The 12,147-nt window shown below is 29.7% G+C and overlaps 1 long non-coding RNA gene across 1 annotated transcript; it reads right to left on the bottom strand.

Annotated features, from left to right (window-relative positions):
* Positions 1-4,443: 4,443 nt before the first annotated feature.
* On the bottom strand, positions 4,444-11,664 carry LOC147804050 (uncharacterized). Its single transcript, XR_015429216.1, has 3 exons — positions 11,573-11,664; positions 9,461-9,516; positions 4,444-4,663 (listed from the first exon to the last, which is right to left on the bottom strand). It is a non-coding gene; the product is annotated as an uncharacterized LOC147804050 (long non-coding RNA).
* Positions 11,665-12,147: the final 483 nt, after the last annotated feature.

The following is a 12,147-nucleotide window of genomic DNA, read 5'->3' as shown; positions in this document are numbered from 1 at the left end:
CTTTTCTTTTAAGCGAAAAAAAATATTTCTCCATTAATTTTGCGTTTCAGTACCTAATTTATTTTATTTAAATCACCACTAATTCAAAATAATTTTATTTCAAAGTAATAAGTTTCAAACAGTAGAAATAAATAAGCACGTGGTTTTAGATTACTTTAGGAATATTCATTTCGTGAGGTAGTCCACTTATACTACCACGTTCTTGTTACTAATTGAGACATAAAGAATAAAAAACAACTAAACATTAAAAAAAGAATAAAAAACAATTTTTTTAAATAATAAAAACTGTGAAGAAAAGCTATAAGCTTGCAAACAATTCGCGATCGCAACGAACTATAGGGGGCGTTGTTGTATGAGACGCATACCTGCGATTTCTATATGAACCGTCATTCTGTTACTCTGGAGACGTCTTCAATGTAGCGTGTAGCATTGTAACGTTCCTTCTTTAATGTGGCTTATTAAATTTAAAAAAGAAAAATGTTTGATATCCTTTCTTATACAACCGAAAACAAGATGGTATTTCTTTTTTTTTTTAAAGGAGGAACATCAAAAACACATCTGAAAAATATTTGTAAATAAACAGAAAAAAATATGTATCTTCTTATTAGAGTTAAAACCCAATGCCTGAGAAATAGTTTTACTAAATTTAATGATATAACCTGAAAGGCCTAGTTAAACTTTACATTCCATAGTTTTAAGAATCATATTACTTCAAACATTAAAATAAGCAAAAAGTATACATAAGCTTCATAATTTTATGTAATTTAATTTTGTAAATAAAGTTTTTTGACAAGTAATTTTATCAAAAAATTTTAAGTTTTAATAAAAATCATTATTTAGAAACTGAAAAACGTAAAGTAAAGAATGCTTACGATGCAAAAAAAAAAAAAAAAAAAAGAAAAAAAAAAAAAACAATTCTAAAAATTCCTTATATTAAAATAAACAACTTTAATGTTTTTTCTTTTTTGATTCATAATCGGACGTAGAAAACCATTCTATAGAAAACTATCATCAAGAAAAAAACTACTTAAAAGTAAAATTTTTTATTTTATAAAAATTAACACTTACCTGCTCTATAAATCAGAAGAATTCCAAAATGATTTGTACTTCGATTTTTGTTACCAGTTTTTAACGCTACGAAAATGCGTCTTTGCGATTTGCCAAAAATAGAACAAGATGCAATTTTATTTTTTCTGGAGAGAATATTTTGCCCATTGTCCACCGAAATCCGATAAACTACTTTGATTTTAAATAAAGTGTTTCGTTTTATGATTTGTCACAAAAAATTTAGGTGTAGATTGGCGGCACTTAAAAACAGCCAAATCTGTAGCTGTTGTGGCGTTAATACACAAGTACCGAATTTTTATTCTTACTTTTCTGAATCATATTACTTGAAACATTAGAATATGCAAGAAGTATACATAAACACATAATGTTATACCATTTATGTTTTCAAAAAAAGTATTTTGACAACAATTTTTATCAAAAAATTATAAACTATAAAACGGTAAATAAAGAATTCTTAGGATAAAAAACGATTTTAAGAATTCTTTACATTGAAATAAAAACTTTCATATAGTTTCTTTTCTTATAGTTCTTAATCAGACGTAAGAAACCATTCTGTAGAGAACTATCATGAAATAAGAAAAAAAAGTTTTACAAGCTAATTTTTTATTATAAAAATCATAACACTTACCTTCTTTATAAATCAGTAGAGTTCCAAATGAAATGTTCTTCGTTTGAAAGTTTTATCTTCTAATAATATGTGCATAGATAATCCCTTTATTACTTTTAGATAACATACCACACATCAAAATTTTATAATTGTAAGATCTCGATATGAGTTTGAATATGTAGCTTAAAAACAGAACAGCTGAATTCTAGTTGAAATTATGTATTCTTTCAAAACTGAGAAATACTTACGAAGAAAACGATAAAAAATTTATTAACCATCAGCACAAATGACACTATTTCAAGTAATTTGGTTGATTCTTTATTGTTGTTTTCCGAATTATATAGATACAGAAATATATAGCTATAACAAAGAAGAATTCTATAACTATTGCAGTTCTTGACGTACTGAATTCACATTTCTTTATTGGAATGTCGAAAGCAATGTTGACTTCATTTTAATTTGTAATGAATTGAAGACAGAAAAAATTATTTTACCGTAATATACACATCTGTAACGGCAAGTGATCATGCAATTGTAAGTTATTTTGTTGGTAATAGAAAGTTAAAAAATATTAAGAAATTGTTCTTCAAATGCTTGGCGTGTTCTACTTCAATGTTTGGCATGTTCTGGTTAGTTTTTTAAAATTCTTCAGCTGTTCCTTAGGGAAATTTTGATTTTTATTTGCTGCTAAGAAAATGGCGTCCATCATGGCCGATGATTTTGATGGGACTAAATGAAAACGTGATAAATTAATGTCTGATATTTACAGGCTCCCGCTAGAGGGCGTACTCGAGCGTTGCGATCGCGAATCCCGATGTTATCTTTAAAATATTTGATAAAACAAAATCGTCTGCAATTTTATTTATAAAGGCTAATTGATATGGGAAAATATCATTTTTTAAACGTCTCTCCCAAACGATCAATTAAAATTTTTGAACAATTGTTTGGATCATGAACTATAATTCCCTCCATTCCCACCTCTGTCCTAATTTCGGAACACTAGAACAAGGAGTTATTGAGTTATAAGCGAGACAATCACAAACACATTTTATATTACGGATGAAAAATCAAAACTAATGAATAAAGTAATATTTTAGCAACATACACAGATCGTATGCAAAGATATGATTCCATAGTAAAGTTGAAAATAAAATTTCATTAGAATCCAAGCCCAGAGTTGTCGTCATACGTCATACTAAGGGCGTAACCCTATTATGAACTGTTCCTTCGTGTGCTCCAAGACAGGTCATAATAAAGAAGTGCCCCTAACCGCGTGCGACGACAAGGTAACTCCCAGATCAAGCACTGTGAGAAACTAGCCTTCGTGGAGGACTTTGTAAAGGTAACTAACCTGTATTTGCGTTACATGGTGAAGAAAATTGCGAAAACTTCCCACGGTTAGCTTGAGAGCTAGTGGACTCTGACCAATGATCCACTTACCAGTTTACGTCAGCACTGCGATCGGTTTAAACAAAATTGCTCAATTTTCTGAAATTTTCGCAATACTCATTTTGTATTCTTTTGATTACATTATTAGGGTACAATTAAATGAAATATGTTTTGTTCAGTGTTATACTTAATTTATTCTTTTGTCATAATTAATATACAGTGCACTCCCGATTATCCGGGCTAATCACCGGAACAGGTCACACGGACAATCGAAAAACACTGATAATCCGAAAACTCCTTTTATTAAAGAAAAAATCAATATCAGTACAAAAAATATAAGAATTACTCACTTCTGCATGCTGTAAAACATCAAACTAGGAATTTTCCTTTTAAAAAAATGTGTAATGCGTCTTCGCCATTTATCGATACACATATTTTACGAACCGCAGTAATGTCACCGTAATCAAATCATCCCATATAATCTAATAAAGTTTCCACAGAGCAGCAGTATGAAAAATTGTATTTCCCTCATTTACTACATCTTCTGCATCAGTTACTATCATCACTATTTGATTTAACAACATAACGATGTCCTCATCTGTCAAATACTGGAAACCAATCTTCTAAATTTTCTTCATCAAGAATTTCGAAACCTTAGATTCCTCTTGCTTGTTCGAAAATACTGTTATCATATTTTTCTTGAACATCTGAAGAAGATTGTTCATCAAGCGGTATGATCTCTCTCCAAGATCGTGATAACATAGACGATTTTACCCTTGACCTTGCTGCTGATATTCCATATACTGTAATCCAATAACGAATATTGCTTCCAGAAATTTTGTAGTGTTATAACTTCATGAATCAAAGTTTTTCAATTTTGAAAATGTTTCTCTTTATATTTTTTGTGACTCCGGAATGAGCACGGATAATCCGCAAACCGAACAATCCGCGCACGGATAATCGAGAGTGTACTGTATTAATTTGTGATAGTTGAAGCCTGTTTGAATCCTTAGATATAAGTTAAATATATTTTTTTAAACAAAATATTCGTGGTTTTGCAACCGAATTAAATCAAATAGGCGTTTTATTTTAAGACAAAATTATTTTTAAATCAGCATTATAAACGATAAGAATGTATTTGACTACTCAGTTGTATAAATGACTGTCTATAATCTGATCCATCCCTAATTTTAACCAAATCAATTAGAAGAAATTTTCTTTAGAAAGAAACAATATAATTAAAAAAAGTTTTAAAATCGGAATTCTAACTTCTCAGTAAGAAATTCAACTACTTTTCAGAAACATTAAATTAATGAATTTTTTTTTAAAGTTTTAAACAATTAAAGTGTGTTATTGAAAACAAAATGCATTAAAAAATGTAGAACTTTATAATTGAATATATTTATTTCACCGACATTTCATGTTTCTTCATAAAAGGTGGCAACAGTTATATTTTTAATTTAAATTTCGATCTTATCAAACTTCGGCTCCGTTTCATGAATTTCCTTGTACAAATTCCATAATCTTATCCACACAGTTTTGGGGCATTTGCTCAGTTACTGCACAGCGAACCTTTTCCATATCTTCAGGCATGCATACCTTAAAAATAAATAAATAAATATAAATATCAAAATTTAAGGAACACATCAAAAAAGTACCTTTATTCTACCATTAGAAAAAAAAGTAACTTCAAACATTTTAAGCTGGAAAAAGTCTACACGATGAAAAATTCGGGGTCAAATTACAGTACGAGGTACGTCATCCAGAGTGCCGGTACTTTTTACCTCAAACTTTTACGGGACAAAAAATATTGCATACTGTAATTTTTACCGCAATATTTATATTAAAATCACGGAGTCACGGTAGTAGAATAATTATTAATGTAAATTATATGGTACAAAATTTTGGTGTAAAAATGGATATACGGTAAAATTGATTTTACGATTAATGTACACAGGGTGACGGTATCTTACCGCAATTCGATTTGGAATTCATTACAGTACATATGTTTCCATTCGTTAGCAAGGAGCCCATATTCAATACCCCCCAGACATTAATGAAGAATACAAAACAGAGTTGGTTAAAAAAAAGTAAAAAATAAAAAACGTCACGTTGTCAACTATAATATGGAAAAAAAATAAATAAAAATAAAGGTCTAAAACAAAGCCAAAGTTTTTTATACCCACATTAAATTTATACATGTCTCGAATCTGCTCTGGAATCTTGTTTCATTAACGTGGATCTCGATTCTTTAATTCACCGCATAAGTTTCTCACTTGCTCTGATTTACCTCTTTTGGCCTCCATTATTTCTCAAGGCTACCGCAGGTTTTCTTGTTTCGTTTTTAACTTATATTTTATTTTCCAATTTTTCATTGGCAACTAAAAGTATTTTGTAAAATTTAGGTCCAAAGAAACTTGACTGGAAAAACAAATAAAAATGGATTCGATTGTTAAATCTTACCTGAAATCATTACCAAAGAGTTTCCGAAAAATTAACATGCTTTTATGTGTTCCCATAGATAGAGCAAGAAACATGATAAATTTTACCATATTCTGGTGGTTTTGACTATACTTTTTTTTATCAGTATGGATTTACACGTACTTAGGAATCGATCTTAATTGTTCTCGTGCTTTGGTCAAGACTGTATGAAATTAGTCATATAAATTACTTTCTTAAACAGATTTGGATTCTTAACAAGATCATTAAACCAAAAAATAATAAAAAGGTTTTTTTTTCAGTTTTAATTTAAAAGTTTTATTTTGAAAGTTTTGTAATAGATCTAGAATGCTCTGTCAGAGAGATGAGAAATAAATTGTTTTAATGAATTATTTTTAATTTCATGATTTTACTTACTATCGTTCCTTTCAAACAAATTACAAAATAAAAAATCTTTTATTAAGACAGACATTTTTACGAAGCTGCTTTTTGAATCACAAGATTTTCAGCGTCATCAAAATTAGTCATACAGGGTTGAGGATACTATGCGGACATATATTTCTAACTTGTCTCAATACCATATTTAATATATTTTTTTTAACTCATGAAGTGTTTTTTAAAGAATAATTTGGACATTTGCCTGCATTCTTGTTTATATTTGGAATTTCAATATTGTATATCATTCCACAAAATCATTCTAATTTAGAAAATAAATAATGTCACATGTGCTACATTTTTAACAAATTCAAATTCTTCCAATGGCACGTCAATACTAGCCCAACCACCATGTGTTTACACTTGCCCCACAAAGACCTTCAACTTAAAACAGACAAATTCAACAAATATTCAAATAGTGTAGGTTCATTCATGAACAAGAAGAAAACTAAAGTAATGAGAATAAATCAAAAGAAAAATGACAAAATTAAAATCGAAAATCACGAAATAGATGACATAGAGTCGTTTAGCTATTTAGGTTCTATTGTAGATAAAAAAAGGTGGAAGTAGCGAAGATATTAGACAGAGAATAATCAAAGCAAGAACATGTTTTAAGGGATTACATAAATTTTGGAGAGAGTCAAATATTGAAATAAAGACAAAAATAGTTGTTTACAAAGCTATTGTTAGAGCAGTACTATTATATGGTGCAGAAACCTGGAAACAGACTAAGATCGAAATACAAAAATTAGAAACCTTTCAAAACAAATGTTTAAGATTTATTTTTAAAATTTTCTGGCCTTACAAAGTATCAAATCAAAATCTATTAAAGAAAGCTAAAATAAAAACAATCGAAGATGAAATTAAAAAACGAAGATGGAGCTGGCTCGGACATATCCTTAGAATGCCCAAAGAAAAAATTTCATCTGTTGCGCTTACATGGGCCCCTGATGGTAAGAGAACAAGAGGAAGACCCAGACTTACCATCCAGCGCATGTTTTTGGGCGAATCAAAAGAATGTGGAATATCTGGCTGGGAGGAAGCAAGATCTATTGCTAAAGACAGGAGGCGTTGGAGGGATATGCTGGAGGCCTTAAGTGCCCAAGGCACGTAGAGGATAAGTAAGTAAGTAACAAAGGCATCTATTTGTTTATGCTTAATGTTGATTAATTGAAACTAGTCAAAGTAAAGGTTAATATTAAAATTTTAAAGAAAACCTGCATAATTTGGGACATATTATATCATATCTTGTTGAAACTCTGAAAGCAAAATATGTTACTAATATACTATTAATATTTTTTTTTCTTGAATAGCAGTTTTGCGTGGTTTGTTTAAGAAAAAGCTCACATATGTTGATGCTGAAGGATTAATTTCTTTTAGAAAAATAACAATTAAGAGAATGAATAGAGGATTCATAACTAAAGCCGTTGTTACATGCTTTTATTGCATTTATTACATCGGTCTATCTATGTAGACACAATGAAACAATTTTTTCTCTCGAATAAATGCAGGTAGCGCCATTTGTATTTCCGGCTTCAACGCATAGCATAGAGAAAACTTGAACGTGCCAAATTAAAAACCTTTATTTACGAATTTCTACTAAGCTATTCACAGTATGATTATGCTAATTCACATGATAGTGTAAACAAAATGCGATAATCCATAATATCTCACAAAAGAAATTTGACAAATAAATAAATAAATAAAGTTATTCAAAATGTCCACACTACCCCTCATCTATTACTTCCATTCAACTGGAATGATATGTTGATCTACGTAACCAAATTAGCATTTCTAATACTAAGCTGCATAAATAAAGTAAGCACGTGGCTTTGAAATCACGTGTTTATTTTGAATTTGTTATTAAATATTTATATCATAGTATAACATTTATATTTTATGGATATTTGTCACTAAATAAATTAATTTTAAAAGTTTTTAAGGGCAACAACTTTTTAATGGGTCTGGACGAAGAAGTAATAAAGAAAATATTGCGTATAACTTATAAAAGTTGAGTTTAAACTCAACTTTTATGAAATATTTTGTAAGAAATTAAACTTTTATGAAAAATTTTGCAAGAAATTCCTACAGTACATTTAAATGTGCTGCAGGAATTTCTTACAAAATTTTTAAAGAAAGCAGATGACAAGTCAGTGATTTATTTTGCGTTAATATTGTTATTCGAAAACCACCGACTTCTTCTTTGCCTTTATAATTTATAAGAAATCAGTGGTAAATTTATAAGAAATTCTTATATAACTATAGAAGTATTTAAAAGCGTAGTAAATTTTTAAGAAAGTAAACGTAAAATGAACTTATTACTTGGAAAATTAGCCGAAGCTATATAGACTCAATTTTTATAAGTTAAACGCAATATTTCATTATTACTATTTTTGTGCAGACCCATTGAAATATTATTATTTTTTTTAAATTTCTTCAATTGTTTTTTTTTATTATTTTATTTTCTTGCTATATTTAAAGTAATACATACAAAGAGTTGCCTCACTCCTTTATAATGAAAAAAATTAAATGACTTCCTTGTATTCAGATTTTGTAGCATCATAAATCTATTAAAATACTAATAGGTACTTACATGCTGATTACTTTGGTAATTAAAGGAAGGAAATGAATTTTAGGGACTTTAAGAAATCACTCTAGTTAATTTGCACATTAGCAAGATAATTTGCAGAATAAATCATTTCTTCAGTATAGCAGTAACACAAGCAATTCGGTTTCCTTTTTTATACTACGAAAAAAAAGAAGACAAAAAATGTGTCGTAAAATTACCTTACTCTATGGTACGGAAATTTCCAGTAAATTAAAACCTAAATTCTAGTATATAAAACCAAAATATACAGTATTTATTCCACTCATTTGGTAATTTTTCTGTTATTTTTTCTTTACCTTGGCAACTGTTTACCGGAATTTCCGGTTTTTAAAATTATAGCTCTTATTACCACACAGTTAGTATAAAATACAAAAGAGAAAAGTAAATTTAACCAATTTTTATAATTATTATTATTATTTCGCCATGGTCTAAGGCATCGTGATAAAATTACCTAATTTTTTATCCTTTAAATAATTATATATCACATATTATGAAATCATGTTTTATTGTTAATTTTAAGAAAATCATTATCGAAACGCTACGGTAAAAACTACCGAGCTTTTTAGTATTCCCATAGAGCAAGAAAAACGGCAAATTTTACCGTGTTCTGGTAGTTTCAACCACTCTTTTCTTTCTCAGTGTACTATTTCCCTCAACTAAAATTGTGGTACATAAATTTAAGAAAAATATCCAAACATTTTCATGCTTTTCCAATTATTCAAATAATTTTGCGTTTCAAAAATTATACCAAATGATAACACTTGAACTAAAATGGTTAAAAGTTGAGTTTTTATTGGCATCATTAAATCATTTGAAAGATTGTCAGTGTTTCAGATTTTATAACGAATTCAAAGTTTAGATTTATTTATTACGTTCATTAATGTAATTATGTTTATTGAATAACTATAACTCACTGTATGATTTCCTGATTGACATTGTTCTGGACCAATTCTGTTATCGTTCCGCATTTCTGAAAAATAAAATAAACTTTTATAGCATACGATTATAGCATGCATTCATGCTAATGTATTTTAAATGTAATATATCATTTAAGACTTACTAAAGAATTATATAAATATATAAAAATAAATATAAGATGGTTTATTATTTTCTCTTAATAATATATAACTCAAAATATTTTGTCAAAATGGTCAAACAAACATACACATTCTCTTTAACTAATATTCGAGCGAAAAAAATGAATTATTAATGCCTGGTGAATCACTATTGAGGATGGTAAAATCGTAGCAAGATGCTCCATCCAGCATTAATGTTTACCCAGTTCAGGGAGAATTAGGAAGCCTAATGTAACAGGTCATGAAATGTTTAAACATATGTTTTGCATTACCCCACTACAGCGCGCAAAACAAAAAACGAGCTATCCTGATTAACTTTTGATCTAATGATCGAATTTTCACATTCTAGAATTTAATCTTAATGGTTCAAAGAGGTGACCTCAAATATACAGAATAACTAACGATACTTAAAGTTACGAGATTAGAAACAAAAACGTATTTCCTCTGAGTAAGTATAACTTTTTTTCGACGATTTCAAACTCATAAAATATAAGGGCTTACCGTAATCCCAGAAATAGGTTCCCAACAGTTTGATCAGAATAGCGGTCCAAAGTTTGGATCCCTTGATGTTAATTCTACTTTTTGCATATTTCACAATATCTCGAAAAATTGTTAAGCGAATTTAAATATTTTTGCACAAATTTATGAAATTCACTTATTTAAATATAATATATTAAACTGTAAGATATGCAGTTTATTACATCATTATAAAAAATGCAATTTTAAGGGACAAAACAAAATTTGAGCAAAATCGGTGAAATAGTTTATCGTAAATCTTATCTTGAAAAAGTCGTATTTTTAGAATTTGATTTCTCAGGAATTATTAGACCAATAGTGCTCAAAATTTCTAATTTGTCACGTAGAAATACATTCTTTAAAATAATGTCAATAGTTGCATAATTTACAATTCAAGAATTTTTTCCCACTGCTATTTAATAAAACAATTAAAAATAATAAAGACCTACTAAAATTACTTTTTTGCGTGGATTTATCAGTGGTTAAATTAATTTTATATTTGGGGGCAAAATTTTTTCAATTTTCTTAAAACGTTCTCGAGATATGGCGAAGTCAAAAAAGGCGAAGCAAGGGGTCCAAACTTTCAACCACTCTCCCGACAAAATTAACCATATATCTAAGCCTAGCCCCTATATTTTGTGGGGATCGGAAATCCACATTCATCGAGAAAGAAAAATAACTATGTTGTTTTAGAGAAAGTACTGTTTTGTGCCTGATTTCGCAACTCAAAACATCGTCTGCACTAATTAGGTCACCCTTTTAACCATTGAGTCCCAGACCGTGAAAATACCTTCATTAGATCAAAAATTATTCAGGGTGGTCCAGTTTTTATTTTGCGCATTGTACATAACATTGAACTTGAATCAGACTGGAATGTGTAGAAATAAGATACGCCGTGAGCTCGAAACACTGTCCTTGACATTTCCAGAATAGTTGCCAAACTTAAGATGGAAACAAACAAAAATATTCAAAAAATATGTGATATTATTTCAGAATCGAACCTATTATTGTTTTATTTTAATACATAAATTTAAATTTTATTAAAAAAATTAGTCAGAACCAAATAGCTAAAATGAAATTTAAAATACATCAAACAACTAAGCCATTTTACATTGCGATGTATTTTACGTTTTGTATTCTGCCAACAATGATCTAATTTTACATTAAATAAATCCTTACATTAAATGCAACTGTTACATAGGTATAATTCTATATTTTACATTCTGAAAACACTTAACCAGTATTACATTACATGATTTAGGGTGGCTTCTACACAATGATGACATCTATATTTTGCATTCTACTAACCATATTACATAAAAAACAGTTGCTGCTACGTAATAAGCTATTTCTTATCTTATTTACTGAAATTTTAAAAGTGTTCCAATCTTAAACAAGACAAAAATCATTTTAACACGTATTAAAATAACTTACCTTCAAACATATCGTGCATTAGTTTACCATAAATGGCACACTCTGAATACAAGGGTTGCATGATCATTCCTCCAGCGCCTCCTGGAGCAGCAGCTCCTATTGGACCCCGGCGCCTCCTGAACCAACAGGGCTACCTGAACTACCTGAACTACCTGGTGGACCAGGAGAACCAGGACTACCATTTGGAGTACCATCGCCTCCCCGGCCACCACCGCCTCCGTGATCTCCACCGCCTCCTGGACCACCAGCACCTCCTGGACCACCGGCCCCGTCTGCTCCACCAGGGCAACCTGGACTACCTGGTGCTCCAGGAGTACCAGGACTACCACCTTGAACTTGTACTGTTGCAAGGATTACCACCGTGATTAATAAAACGGTAAATATGAAACACTTCATGTCGAGACAGAAGGAAACATGCAAAAGTATGCTTTTCATAGCAATAGTTCGATGCCATGTGTATACTTCTTTCAACGTATCTGATTCATCTATAAATTATTAACAACACGCGCTGTCAAAACAACACGTTATTAGTAACATTCTAGACACACGCTGTCCAGAATTTTCTTCTTCTTTTA

This window comes from Parasteatoda tepidariorum, chromosome 9 (assembly GCF_982258835.1).
Source record: "Parasteatoda tepidariorum strain Cologne lab strain chromosome 9, Ptep-v5.0, whole genome shotgun sequence".
Lineage (NCBI taxonomy): Eukaryota > Metazoa > Arthropoda > Arachnida > Araneae > Theridiidae > Parasteatoda > Parasteatoda tepidariorum.
Note: the sequence above shows the minus strand (reverse complement) of the source record. Positions and strands in the feature narration are given on the sequence as shown.